General features: G+C 41.5%; 1 protein-coding gene across 2 annotated transcripts in view; it reads left to right on the forward strand.

Moving 5' to 3' along the window:
- Positions 1 to 483: 483 nt before the first annotated feature.
- The window catches only part of SLCO1A2 (solute carrier organic anion transporter family member 1A2), a 147,125-nt gene continuing 135,605 nt past the window's right edge, over positions 484 to 12,003 (forward strand). Inside the window, exon 1 of one of the 2 annotated variants that reach the window (XM_029616551.1) lies at positions 484 to 502. The gene's annotated coding sequence lies outside the window, so the exon portion shown is untranslated. Of the gene's footprint in view, positions 503 to 2,001; positions 2,068 to 12,003 lie in introns of those variants that run through there. The other variant, XM_029616550.1, reaches the window with a different exon arrangement.

The raw sequence follows: 12,003 nt of genomic DNA on the forward strand, positions 1-12,003 counted from the left end.
TAAACCCCTGCCTTTTCAAGAAATCATTTTTGATTTGTGTTGTGTAACTGAGAAAACCAAATGTTGTCGCTGATATAGGGCTCTGTTTTTTTATCATTATAATGGCATGGACAACTGTGGAAAAAACAGCCATTAAATTCAAAAGCTGTTTGTACCACATCAATAGATGCATAACCATCAAGAAAATAGGTACCCATATATTTTTCACCCCTTTATAACATGTGTGATTTGTATGTGCTTTATGGCTCCAGTATGAGAAGATAAGAATTGCCATGTTAGTTCAGGCCAATGTCCATCAAGCTCAGCATCCTGTCCCCAACAATGGCTAATCCAAGTTTCAAGTACCTGGCAGATCCCATAAATTAGAACTAATTCCTGTTACTCATTCACAAGGATAGCAATAGTTGTCACTGGGTAGAAGGAGAAGAATATTTCCAAGGATCAGAGTTGGGACCAGTTCTGTTCAATATCTTTGTGAGTGACATTATGGAAAGCATAGAAGGTAAAGTTTGTCTATTTGTGGATGATACAAAGATCTGCAACAGAGTAGACACATCGGAAGGAATAGAGAGAATGAGATATGATTTATGGAAACTTGAATGGTGGTCGAAATTATGGCAGCTGGGATTCAGTGCCAAGAAGTGCAGAGTCATGCATCTAGAGTGCAGTAATCCAAAAGAGCTGTATGTGATGGGGGGGGGGGGGGGTGTGAAAGGCTGTTGTGTACGGACCAAGAGAGGGACCTTGGGGTGATAGTGTCTAATGTAACAAGCAATAGCAATGTGACAAGGCAATAGCTAAAGCCAGAAGAATGCTGGGCTGCATAGAGAGAGAAATAACCATAAGAAAAAGGAGGTGATAATCCCCTTGTACAGGCCCTTGGTGAGGCCTCACTTGGAATACTGTATTCAGTTCTAGAGACCGTATCTCAAATGGGACAGAGAAAGGATGGAGGCGGTCCAGAGAAGGGTGGCCAAAATGGTAGGGGGGTCTCCATCAAATGACTTATGAGGAGAGGTTGAAGGACCTAAATATGTATACCCTGTAGGAGAGGAGGTACAGGGGAGACCTGATACAGACCTTCAGATACCTGAAAGGTTTTAATAATGCACAATCGACAAACCTTTTCCATTGGAAAGAAATCAGTAGAACTAGGGGTCATGAAACTAAAATCCAGGAAGGACAACTCAGAACTAATGTCAGGAAATGTTTCTTCATGGAGAGCGTGGTGGATGCCTGGAATTGCCCTTCTGGAGAAGGTTGTGAAAACAAAAACAGTGAAAGAATTAAAAAACGCATGAGATAAACACTGCGGATCCCTAAAGGCTAGAATATGGAAATAAAGAGAAGAGTGCATGGAGATAACTTGCTTGTGCAGCGGTTACTACTCTTAACTAATAAGCCTTCATACTGTTGATGCAACTCCAACATTGCTCTCTGATTCAATAATAGGGGGAAAAAGGGGAATTAGTTTTAGACAGCAACCAACAAAGACCCTGACTTTTACAGTCTGGAGAAACAAATAAGCATGGGGTAACTTGCTGATGTGGCTGTTACTACCCTTAACCAATAAGTCTCATACTTTTAATGCAACTCCAACATTGCTCTCTGCTTCAACGTCAAGAGGTAATAGGGAATTGGACTCAGACAGCAACCAACAAGGACCCTGACGTTTACGATCTGATTAGGATGGGGGTGATCTGCATGGCGCGTCAGATACTACCATAAGCTTGCTGGGCAGACTGCACAGACCGTTTGGTCCTTTTCTGTTGTCATTTCTATGTTTCTGTGTTTCTTTGTCTGTGATAATTGTCTCTAGGTATGAGTATCATGGTCTTGGGTTCTAAAAACATAAACCTGTACATAGCCATACATATGGATGTAAGTGTTGTGTAGTAGAATGGGTCTATACAGCTTTTTATAATTTTAGATTCACCCCCTGCTCTTCTATAATTATCTCTCTCTATATCATTTTCTTCATTTCAGGTGTATACAGGACACAGGCCTGCCTCAAAATGTCCACATCCTGTTGGCAGTAGTAAAGCAAGCTCTTTTTGTAGATGAAAGGTATTATATTGTTTGTCCCTGTAAAATTGTAAAACGTCCTATTTTTCTCAAGGCATCATTTTCCCAGATCCATAGTGCTCAACACATGGCATAGGACCCATATAATTTTTATTATCCTGATTATTAAATATATGGCTTGTGGAAGGTTGCTCAACCTCATGGAAAGAAAGTTAGAGTCTATAAACCATATGCCCAGGGCTTTGTCATTTTTTAAAGTTTACCGCCCTGAGCTAGCAATCCTATATCCGTCTTTTTAGTTTACTAACTACAAAGTAACTATCATAGCTTTTATATGAATGTGTATTCTTTGAAATTTTTGTCACCAAAAAGCTTAATAAACCCAGAAAGACCTTTGAATTCCAATTTTCTTTTGTTTGTCTGTTGCCCTTATATAATTAAATATGCCAGCCTATTTTCTGCATACACTCACAATCATAAAATAGATTTTTCAGATATTTTGAGTTTACCAATAGGAGCCATAGGACACAAGTGTTTGTCATCATTGGTCAAGGGTTCACAGCACAACTTATATTGACTGCACCTACATTTTTGCTTTTTGCCCTCATCTGCTTCACATTTCTCACACACTGTTTTAGACAGGCACTGAACATAATCTTTTTTTTTTTTTATGCCAAAGCTATGTCTGTGTACACATTTCTAAGTATGAAAACAGACTGCATTTAGTCCATCTCTGCTGTTCTCCAACGTTGTCTATATATGTTGCTGTCAAGCAAAGACTGCACTATAATGTTCAATTGTGATCATGACTGTATGGATTCTGGTAAAAACTACAGAAGCTTTGTTCACTTTAGAACATTTTTTACATCTAATATGCCATAGAAATGATTATTGTGCAGCAACAGGAAAACAGTTTTAGAGAACACAGATTGGTCGTTTATTTTAAAACAACTCCATATTTTTATCTCCAAATGGTGCTCAAAAGTTGCCATATTGCCTTACATAGCCTTTTTATGTTCTGACAACCTCAGCTATGCATGCAGTTTTTAGCAAAATCTTTATCTGTGAGATTTTGCAATGACATGAGGGCCATGAGATTCCCCACAAAACACCTGTGTTATTTGTCTATTACTACAAATAATAAATGGTTTAAACTGGTGTATCTTTTATGCCATATCACATAGCCATAGATAATATATGGAACCATCAAATGTTGTAGGACCTTTACTTACAGAGTCTGTATATCAATCAAACTCTCATTTGGTATAGGGTCACTTTATTTTAAATCAATTTTGTTTTGTTCATTTTTTAAATTTAATTTTTTGTTAAATTCTCCCAACATGCTGACGAACTTCAAATTGTATATCTCATAGGAACAGCACTTCATTTAGCAAGCAAAAATGCAAGTCTCAAGTCCCAATCCAATAAATTTCAAAAAAGAGTACTCATCTCAAAATAGTAGCTAAGAGTCCCGAATCCCGACACGATCGTGTTTCGAACCAAAAGGTCCTGCTTCAGGGGAAAGATGTTCTTCAAAACTTCACTTCTTTTTATCCACAAAATTTTCAATCCGTTCTGTCAGCGCAATTCTTCAATCTGGCTATTTTACATTCACTTTTACTCTCGTGGTCTGCATTCAGACCCACACATTTGAAACATGGCGACAAACCGGAACCTTTTAACCTCCTCCCGGAAGAGACACGGAAATGCCCACAGACCTCAACCAGGTCGTCATCACTCGGGCGAACAACATTCTCAAAACACTACCCACATCCCCTTGTCACCAAACTTAAGGTTATCTTTCAATATAAGGAAGTCCCTGCCTGCACTTCCTTGCCTTGTCAATTGGGTCGGCACTGCATGTGTACTAGTTTGCCTCCGCGTTCACAGTCTTGTTCCAGTGTCCTACTGTTCCAGGCTTGTTCCAGCGTCCTACTGTTACAGCCTTGTCCAGCATCCTTCTGTTCCAGCATCTGTCTGTCCTGTCTTCCCAGGTAGTTCCCTCGGACTGTCTCTCTGGTACTGACCTCGGCCTGCTCCTTGACCATTCTGTCCACTGGCTGGATCCTGACCTCTGCCTGCCTTGTGACCTCATCTGACCTCTGGAACCTGACCCCTGTCTCGTTAACTACTCCTCGGACTGATCCTCGTATTCTGACCTCGGCTGCCATTGACCACGTCTCCTGATTCTGGCTCTGTTCCTTGCCTTGTCATCGCCTATGCTGTTCTGGTCTTCCATGCTCCACCAGACCTTTAGCCTAGAGTCCGACCGCAATTCCTTGTTCTTCGTGGGCACGCTTCTCTGTTACCTCTCCGGGAGACCCTGCAAGGCCCATCTAAGTCCAAGCGGCCCAGGTCTCTACGGGCTCCACCCGGGGGGACCATGGGCTTCTAGTGGTGAAGGTCATCCTAGCCTCTGTCTCCTCCTGTGCTCCGCCCCCTGGGGACAGGTGCTTCCTGGTCCCTACCAGGGAGCCGTTCTCCACAGCTCCAGGCCAAGGGTCCATCTCCAAGTGCAACACTTTTCAGTTTGATCATGATTGGGTTTTATGTCTTTTCTTTAAACATCGCCTTGAGCCTTTTTTTTATTTAGTAGTTAGAGTGTACCCAGATGTTGCTCGGCAGACACAAAAGAAGCATCATCAGTTTCTTTTAATGCGACCAAGGGATTTGCAGATTGAAGCAACATTTACTTTGAAATTTCCTTGTAAATGTTTCGTTAAGTATAAAGAATCAGCTTAGGTATTTTTTCTTCGCTCAACTCTCTACTTTTTTATGTGACAAATTAGTACCCAAATCTAAGGGTATTGAGTCTGCTTCTCCTATTTTTCCCTTAGAAGGTTGAGTACCCTATATTATACATTATGTAACCCACTGTAATAATATTGACTATTTCCTTTCCTTAAATTTTTAAATGACTGTTCCTATATTGGATCCTGTATAGTGGACTTAATGGCGAAAAGTGATAAAATAATTTATTTTCTTAAATTTGTATCGTTATAATATTGCTTAACTTTCCCCTTTTCTTTCTCAAGATTGTAATTCTTGAAATTTATTGGAAAATATATAAATAAAGAATTTTTTAAAAAATCATTCACATCCAGAGCCTCTGGATTTAACTTTCCTGAATACAAAGAAATCTGAAAACATGCAGAATGTAACTACACCTGTATATAATCACAATGTAAAATTCTGTTGCTTATCTCATCTAGAACTTGCTGTATGCGTTGCTGCACTTTCTTCTGAATAACATTATAACATTTCTCAAATTCACAGTCCCATCTTCTCACAAACTGCCCATAATTCCCTGGTTCAGATTCTGCAGGTGCATTTTTAGAGGGGCCTAATGTACAATTATTTACCAGCCCATCTAAACCATCAGTACAATTATGACCCCGCCTGCTTTCACAGTGTTTTTCTCCTGTGTCAGCAGGCATAGGTTCTCTATGTGAAGCTATCGACACATTTCCTGTCCCCTGTATAAGAATTCTTTGTGGATGGTTGTATTGCTCTAACATTTTTTGGTCTGATATAAAAAAAACACAGATGGTCACACATTTTCTTTCAAATAAATTTTAAAAACTGTCTTTGTATCCTTGAATACTGTAACAGGGTTCACAATTTGCTGATGTATTCAGCCAGTACTGAAACATTTTCTTTGTTTAATATGAAAAAAGCACTGTGATATATTTTTCATTTACAAACCTAACAAACATGTGAGAACTATTTGGAAGTTTGCATGTACCATTGTTTGTATGGTTTAAAAACATTTACTTACTTTCAATGGGCTTGCTGCCTGAACAGCTGTGTGGCCTTTTAGATTTTTCTTTTGGAGTCTTGCTACATGGCTGCTGGTCTGGATTCATTAGCGTATTCTGTTCTGGTACAGAAACATTTTCTTGGTCTAATATGAAACAATGTTCTCAGGTATTTACAAATTCTTTCTTTTATAATAGTTTTAAAATATATGTAAAAACAAAAGATACAAAAAAACCCCATTATTTACATCTTAATTTTCATTGTTACCACCATTTAGTAAGGGACATCTTATTTATAAATCTATCCTTTTGCCTCTTGTTTGAAAAATCCATTCCTGTTTCAGCTTCTTCAGGGTTTGGGACACTTTACAAAGCTGTAGATTGGCAAAACCTTTTAATGAAGCTGGCTGCTAGGCAACCCTCTTCCAGAAAGGGTCCTCAGTGGGCCACTCTGACATGCTCTAGCCTCCACTTTGAAGGCTGCACGATGCAGCAAGGCCAGCCCTATCAAGTCTCTGCTGTGCCTTGGATCCTTGTCCATGTATTCTTTGCTTGAAATCCTTGTTCTTGTTTCTTGCCTTACCCTTTCCTGTCTAGGCCTCCTAATGGCCCTCCTTGCCTGTATATTCTTTGCCTTGTCCCTGTCCTGTCTAGGCCCCCCAGTGGTCTTCCTTGCCAGTGTGTTCCTAGTTTGCCCTTGTCTTGTTTTAGATCTGACTTACCTGTATGTTCCCAGCCTTGCTCTTGACCTATATTATGTGTCCCAGTGGCATTCCTTGCCCCTATGTTCCTAGCTGTGCTCCTGTCTTGTCTTGGTCTGCCTGTGGATCCCCTTGTCTGTGTATTTCCCTTGTTCTATCTGTTGTTGTTTTGTGTTTTGTCTGGTTCCTTGTTTGGTCTTAGGACCTTCCCTGCCTTATGCTTATTTTTCAGTCCCTGTCTTGTTGGTGCTTTTCCCTGTTTGTGTTCAGCATAGCCAGGACACCTTCACATACCCTTGCTTCTTCCTGCCTGCGAGACCCACCTGAGACCATCTCTCCTGTACTCCGCCTCCTGGTGGCAGGCACCCTCCAGGCCTGACCGGAGGGCCGTTCAAACCCTGCCCCAGGCCAAGGGTCCACTTCATGCACAACAATAGCAACATTACAATTATTTATTTATTTTAAAACTCTTCTATACCGTGGTTAAGTTAATTCACCATCTCAACGGTTTACAGAAAGGCACAATAAGGGAAAACTATAATTGGTATAGATTACAAATTATACATGTGCCAACAAAGAACGTAACATATTTTAATAAGAAAGGACTACGTGTTCATTAAGGCTTATATGTCGGTTGAAAAACTGTCAAGTGGTTCAAATCTAGCGTTAATATGCAATTGGAGATATTAGAGGAAAAAAACTGATTACTTGGTGCGTCCTTATCTTTCAACTGTTTTCCTCCTCCTCTTTGTCTTTATAAAAAGCTTGTTTAAAAAGCCAGGTTTTCAGACTAGTTTTAAATAGTTTCAAATTTCTCTCCAGCCTTATTTCGAGTGGCATGGAGTTCCATAGAACAGGTCCAGCCAGCAACAGTGCTCTCTCTCCCTTACCTGAGTGAGGCGTGCTGATTTAACAGAGGAATAGTTAGTAGAGCTTTATTAGCAGATCTAAGGTTTCTGTGTGGTACATGCTGTGTTAAGCCAGTCGGCCTTTTCATCATGGATTAGTTTATGAATTATACACAGCGCTTTGTATTGTATTCTTTGTTCAATTGGAAGCCAGTGTAGTTCAGCAAGTGTACCTGTGATGTGGTCTCTTTTCTTTTTGCCTGTCAAAATTCTAGCAATGGAATGCAATATTTGGAGTGGTCTAATAGTAACTTGAGGTAGTCCTAATAGCAGAGAGTTACAGTAGTCTGTGCTCGCGAATATTATTGCCTGTAGGACTGTGCGAAAATTATTTAGTGTTAGCAGGGGTTTCAGTCTTCTAAGGACCATTAGTTTGGCGTAACCTTCTTTTAATTTCTGTGAAATGTGTTGTTTCATGTTAAGCTCAGGGTCAATTATTACCCCTAGATTCCGTACTTTTATTGCTAACTCTACGGTTTGATTATTTTTGATTGCAATTGTAGGTTGTGTAGGGTGTATATTTTTTCGTTCTAGATGTATGAATTCAGTTTTATCAGTGTTTATTACAAGTTCCATTTGGTTTAGGAGGAGTTTGATTATTTCAAGATACATATTAGCCAGTTTCATTGTTTCTTCGATTGTGTTTACGATGGGTAACTAGTTGTATGTCATCCGTATATATGTAGTGTATTATTCCAAGTCCAGCGAGTAGGTGACATACTGGGAGGAGGTAAATGTTAAAGAGTGTTGCGGACAGGGCTGAACCCTGTGGGACTACCCCAAACCAAATGTGCCTGATACTTCACTTTCGATGCATATCCAGCATAGCTCTCTGCTTCAACGGCAGGGGAGAAGGAAAAAACTGATACCTCACGCATATCCAGCATAGCTCCCTGCTTCAACGGCAGGGGAGAAGATAAACAACCAATAAGGGCTGTATAACATAATCTGGGTAAAAACAAATAAGCATGGGTGTAGCTTGCTTATTGCGGCGGTTACTACCCCTACTACCTCTAACTAATCAAGCTAGATATTTCACTTGGATGCAGCTCCATCACCGCTCTCTACATTAATGGCGGGGGTGGAAGGGAATTAGAACCAAGAGCTAAGAGAAACAGATAAGTATGAGAGAAAAAATGAGGGAAGCTTGCTGGGCAGACTGGATGGGCCATTTGGTCTTCTTCTGCCGTCATTTCCATGTTTCTATGTCATTTCTATGTTTCTATGACTCCTGTTTGTAGTTTGACTTTGATAGTGTGTTTTTGATTTGTACTTGGAAAAATCTGTTGTTTAAGTATGACTCAAACCAGTTTATTGTTTTGTTATTGAGTCCTATTTCCTTTAGTCTATTGATTAGTATTTTGTGATTTACAGTGTCAAATGCTGCAGAGAGATCCAATAGAATCAGAATATAATGTGTTCCTGTATCAAAGCCTCTTAAGATATTATCTGATAAAGCTAGTAATAATGCCTCAGTACTGTAGTGTTTGTGGAAACCATGTTGTGCAGGATATAATATGTTATTACTTTTTAAGTGGTTTGATAGTTGTTTTTGAACTGTTTTTTCAATTAGTTTGGCTATTAGGGGTAAGTTGGAGACTGGTCTATAGTTGCTCAGATTTAGGGGGTCAAGGTTCTTTTTCTTAATGATTGGCTTGATTATGGCTCCTTTCAGGATATCTGGCATTAATCCTTCATCTAGGGAAAGGTTGATGATCTTAGTTAACGATCTTAGACATTATAGGATAATTATCCAGATACAATCTCTCATCCCTCACTAGCAACATAAAAGAAGGAGGGGGGTGGTAAAGGAAAATAAGAGAACTAAGGAAATACGATTCAGATCAATAATCACACGTGAGACATCACGTTATAACAACTATGACCCACCCTCATTAGTAGCAGGAACTAGTATTCTAGCATTTAAGAACTCACATAATTGTTCAGGAACAAAAAATATAAGTATTGCCTTGAAATTTAATTATGCATTTACATGGATAACGTAAGATGTAACCAGTTCCTAAGTTGAGAACTTCTGAGTGCATATTCAAAAAAGCTTTCCTTCTCAATTGTATAGGTCTAGCTAGGTCAGGGTATATACGAACCCTATCCCCCCAAAAGGCAATTTCTAAATTCCTTAAGTAGTTTCTCATTACTAGACTCAGGTCTTGTTCAGTAAAAAAAAAAAAAAAAAAGAAACAAGCAAGACTAATCTATCAACCAATTCAACATTAGAACTTTCCAAGTATTCAGACAAATTAGAAATATTCCCCCTATCCGAAGGTATACCAGATTGAGATACACTTTGCCTTCGAGAAAGAAAAATAATCCTCTTAACCGAAGGAATTGAATCAGAGGGAATCTTTAACACATCAGATATTTATTTCTTAAAGGTAATCAAAGGTAGTTCTCCAAAATTTTTAGGAAAGTTAAGCAGCCTCAAGTTCAAATGTTTTAAAGAATTTTCTAATGTTCCCAGTTTTCTCGATGTATATGTACAGTCACGCATAATTGCTAATTTAGAAGATTGTAAATTTTTCACATCATCTCCAATAGATTGTATAGCTGAAGCATGTTCTTGGAGGACTCGCTGGTGATCTTGAGCTACTGAATCAAGTTTACCTGAGACTAGTGTTACGAATGCCATCCACGGCAGACCCGCGGCACGGCCCCCTCACCTTTCTACAGTGACTCCAGCTCCTGGTTACTCTTTGCTGGCGGCGGTGGCCATCGGCTCCATCCTCGGGCCTCCCCTGGTGCCTCTGGCCCAGCTGCAGTCCCTGGCGTTCCTGGTCCAGCCACCTTGTCCATTGCTTCTCGTCGGGCCTCTCCGCATGGCCTGCGGAGAGACACTGCTACTCGGTGCCACTCCCATCACCAAGGTTTAATTAGGGACTGCAGCGGGAACCTAGCCGTGGCCCCGGATGATGATGTCAGTGGAGCTTCAGTATTTAAGCACAGGCTCCGCTCACTAGCTTTGCCTTTGCAACAGGTCTCCTCGCTGGTCGAGTACTCATTGCCTCCTAGAGATTCGTCTCACTCCTGCGTTCCCATTCCTCATTTGTTCCTGGTTCCTGTCTCCTTGTTCCTGTCTTGCTCCATACCTCGGATTGCCTACTCGGACTTTGACTCTGCTTCGCCTGACCACTCCATTGACTCTCTCCAAGCCCGGACCTCTTCATCGTCTTACCATGTTGTTTCCTCTCTCCAAACCTGGACCTTAGCATCGTTTGACTATGCTTGACTATCTCCGTGATCAGATCGCAGCCTTGCTTGCCTCTGCCTTTGGATTGCCGCCAGCCCAGACTCAAGCCTGTTCCTTTCACGCCTCTCCAGCTTACTCCCTGGACTTGATCTATTCAGGCTTCGGCCCACTCTTGCTTGGGCGCCCCCTGTCTGCCTTTGGCTCCCGAGTCTCCAGGACACTACCTTGTCCAGTGTAAGACTGTGCCATCTCTCACCTGCTGTCTCTGGGCTGAACCCAATCTCTACATCGTCTACATACAGAGGCCCCACCTAAGTCCAGTCGGCCCCGGCACCCAAAGGCTCAACCCGCGGGGAACGAGGGCTGGTATTGATGAAGCTCCAGCTGGCCTATGTCCATCAGCCCACTCCACCTGCCGACAGTGGGGACCCGTAGGTCCCTACCTATGGGTTGCGTCAACCCCACCTCAGCCCAAGGGTCCACCTCCGGTGCAACAACTAGATCCAAATGCTGGGAATAATCATTGAAGATAGAAGACATTCCTGCAATAAGATCCCAAAGGGACTCGAGGGTTACAACCGCCGGTTTTTTTTTTAACTATGTTGGGCCAAGCAACACTGGAGTTCACTGTCAATGAAACGGGGGGAGCAGCTCCAGAAACACCCGCTCTCCCCAATGGCAAGGCCAGAGTAATATTTCCAACCAAGACTCCTCTCTCCCCAGAGATCTCTGGAACTGGGGCTGCATCCAAACCTGACACCAACTCGGATGTTTCATCGACCCCATCCGGTGGAGGCAACAAAATTGCCTCATCACAGAGTGCCCCAACAATGCTGACAGCATCAAAGAGAGAATCCAGCGGCGGCTGACGTGGGTCAGGAGAGGTCAGAGAGATTCCCCCAGTGAGAGCAGAGCTCCTCTCGCTGCCTCGCCAGCAGGGGTAGACGCCCTCAACTCCTAGGTAGGAATTGCGTAATAACAGATGGTTCACTGGTCTAAAGGGCTAGTGGGTTTGGATGGGAAGACCCGCACTTTGCCCTTCCTCTTGTGAGGCATATCTGATTCAAAGTAAGAAAAAATTAAGGCAAAACCAGAGAAAACTCAGATAAATTGAGACGTAGTATCCTCTCACGCGGACATCTTGCTGCTGTCTTATTATTTATTGCTGCTAATGAATCAAATATGAGAAGTGTAAATATTATTCAATCTGATCAAATTACAGTAAAGAAGTTGAAAATCACCATTCTTCTCCTGTGTATTGAATGCAAAGACAGTGTAACTTGGCAGTGCTGTGAAGTAAAGGATGGAGACAGGGTTTAATTTCAGAGGAGCAAATATAAGAGCTATTGTTCATTCCCCACATGTTAGAACTCTTGTAGGCAGACGAAAGCTATGCAGTAGGGAGG

Source organism: Rhinatrema bivittatum, chromosome 9, assembly GCF_901001135.1.
Source record: "Rhinatrema bivittatum chromosome 9, aRhiBiv1.1, whole genome shotgun sequence".
NCBI classification, from domain to species: Eukaryota; Metazoa; Chordata; class Amphibia; order Gymnophiona; family Rhinatrematidae; genus Rhinatrema; species Rhinatrema bivittatum.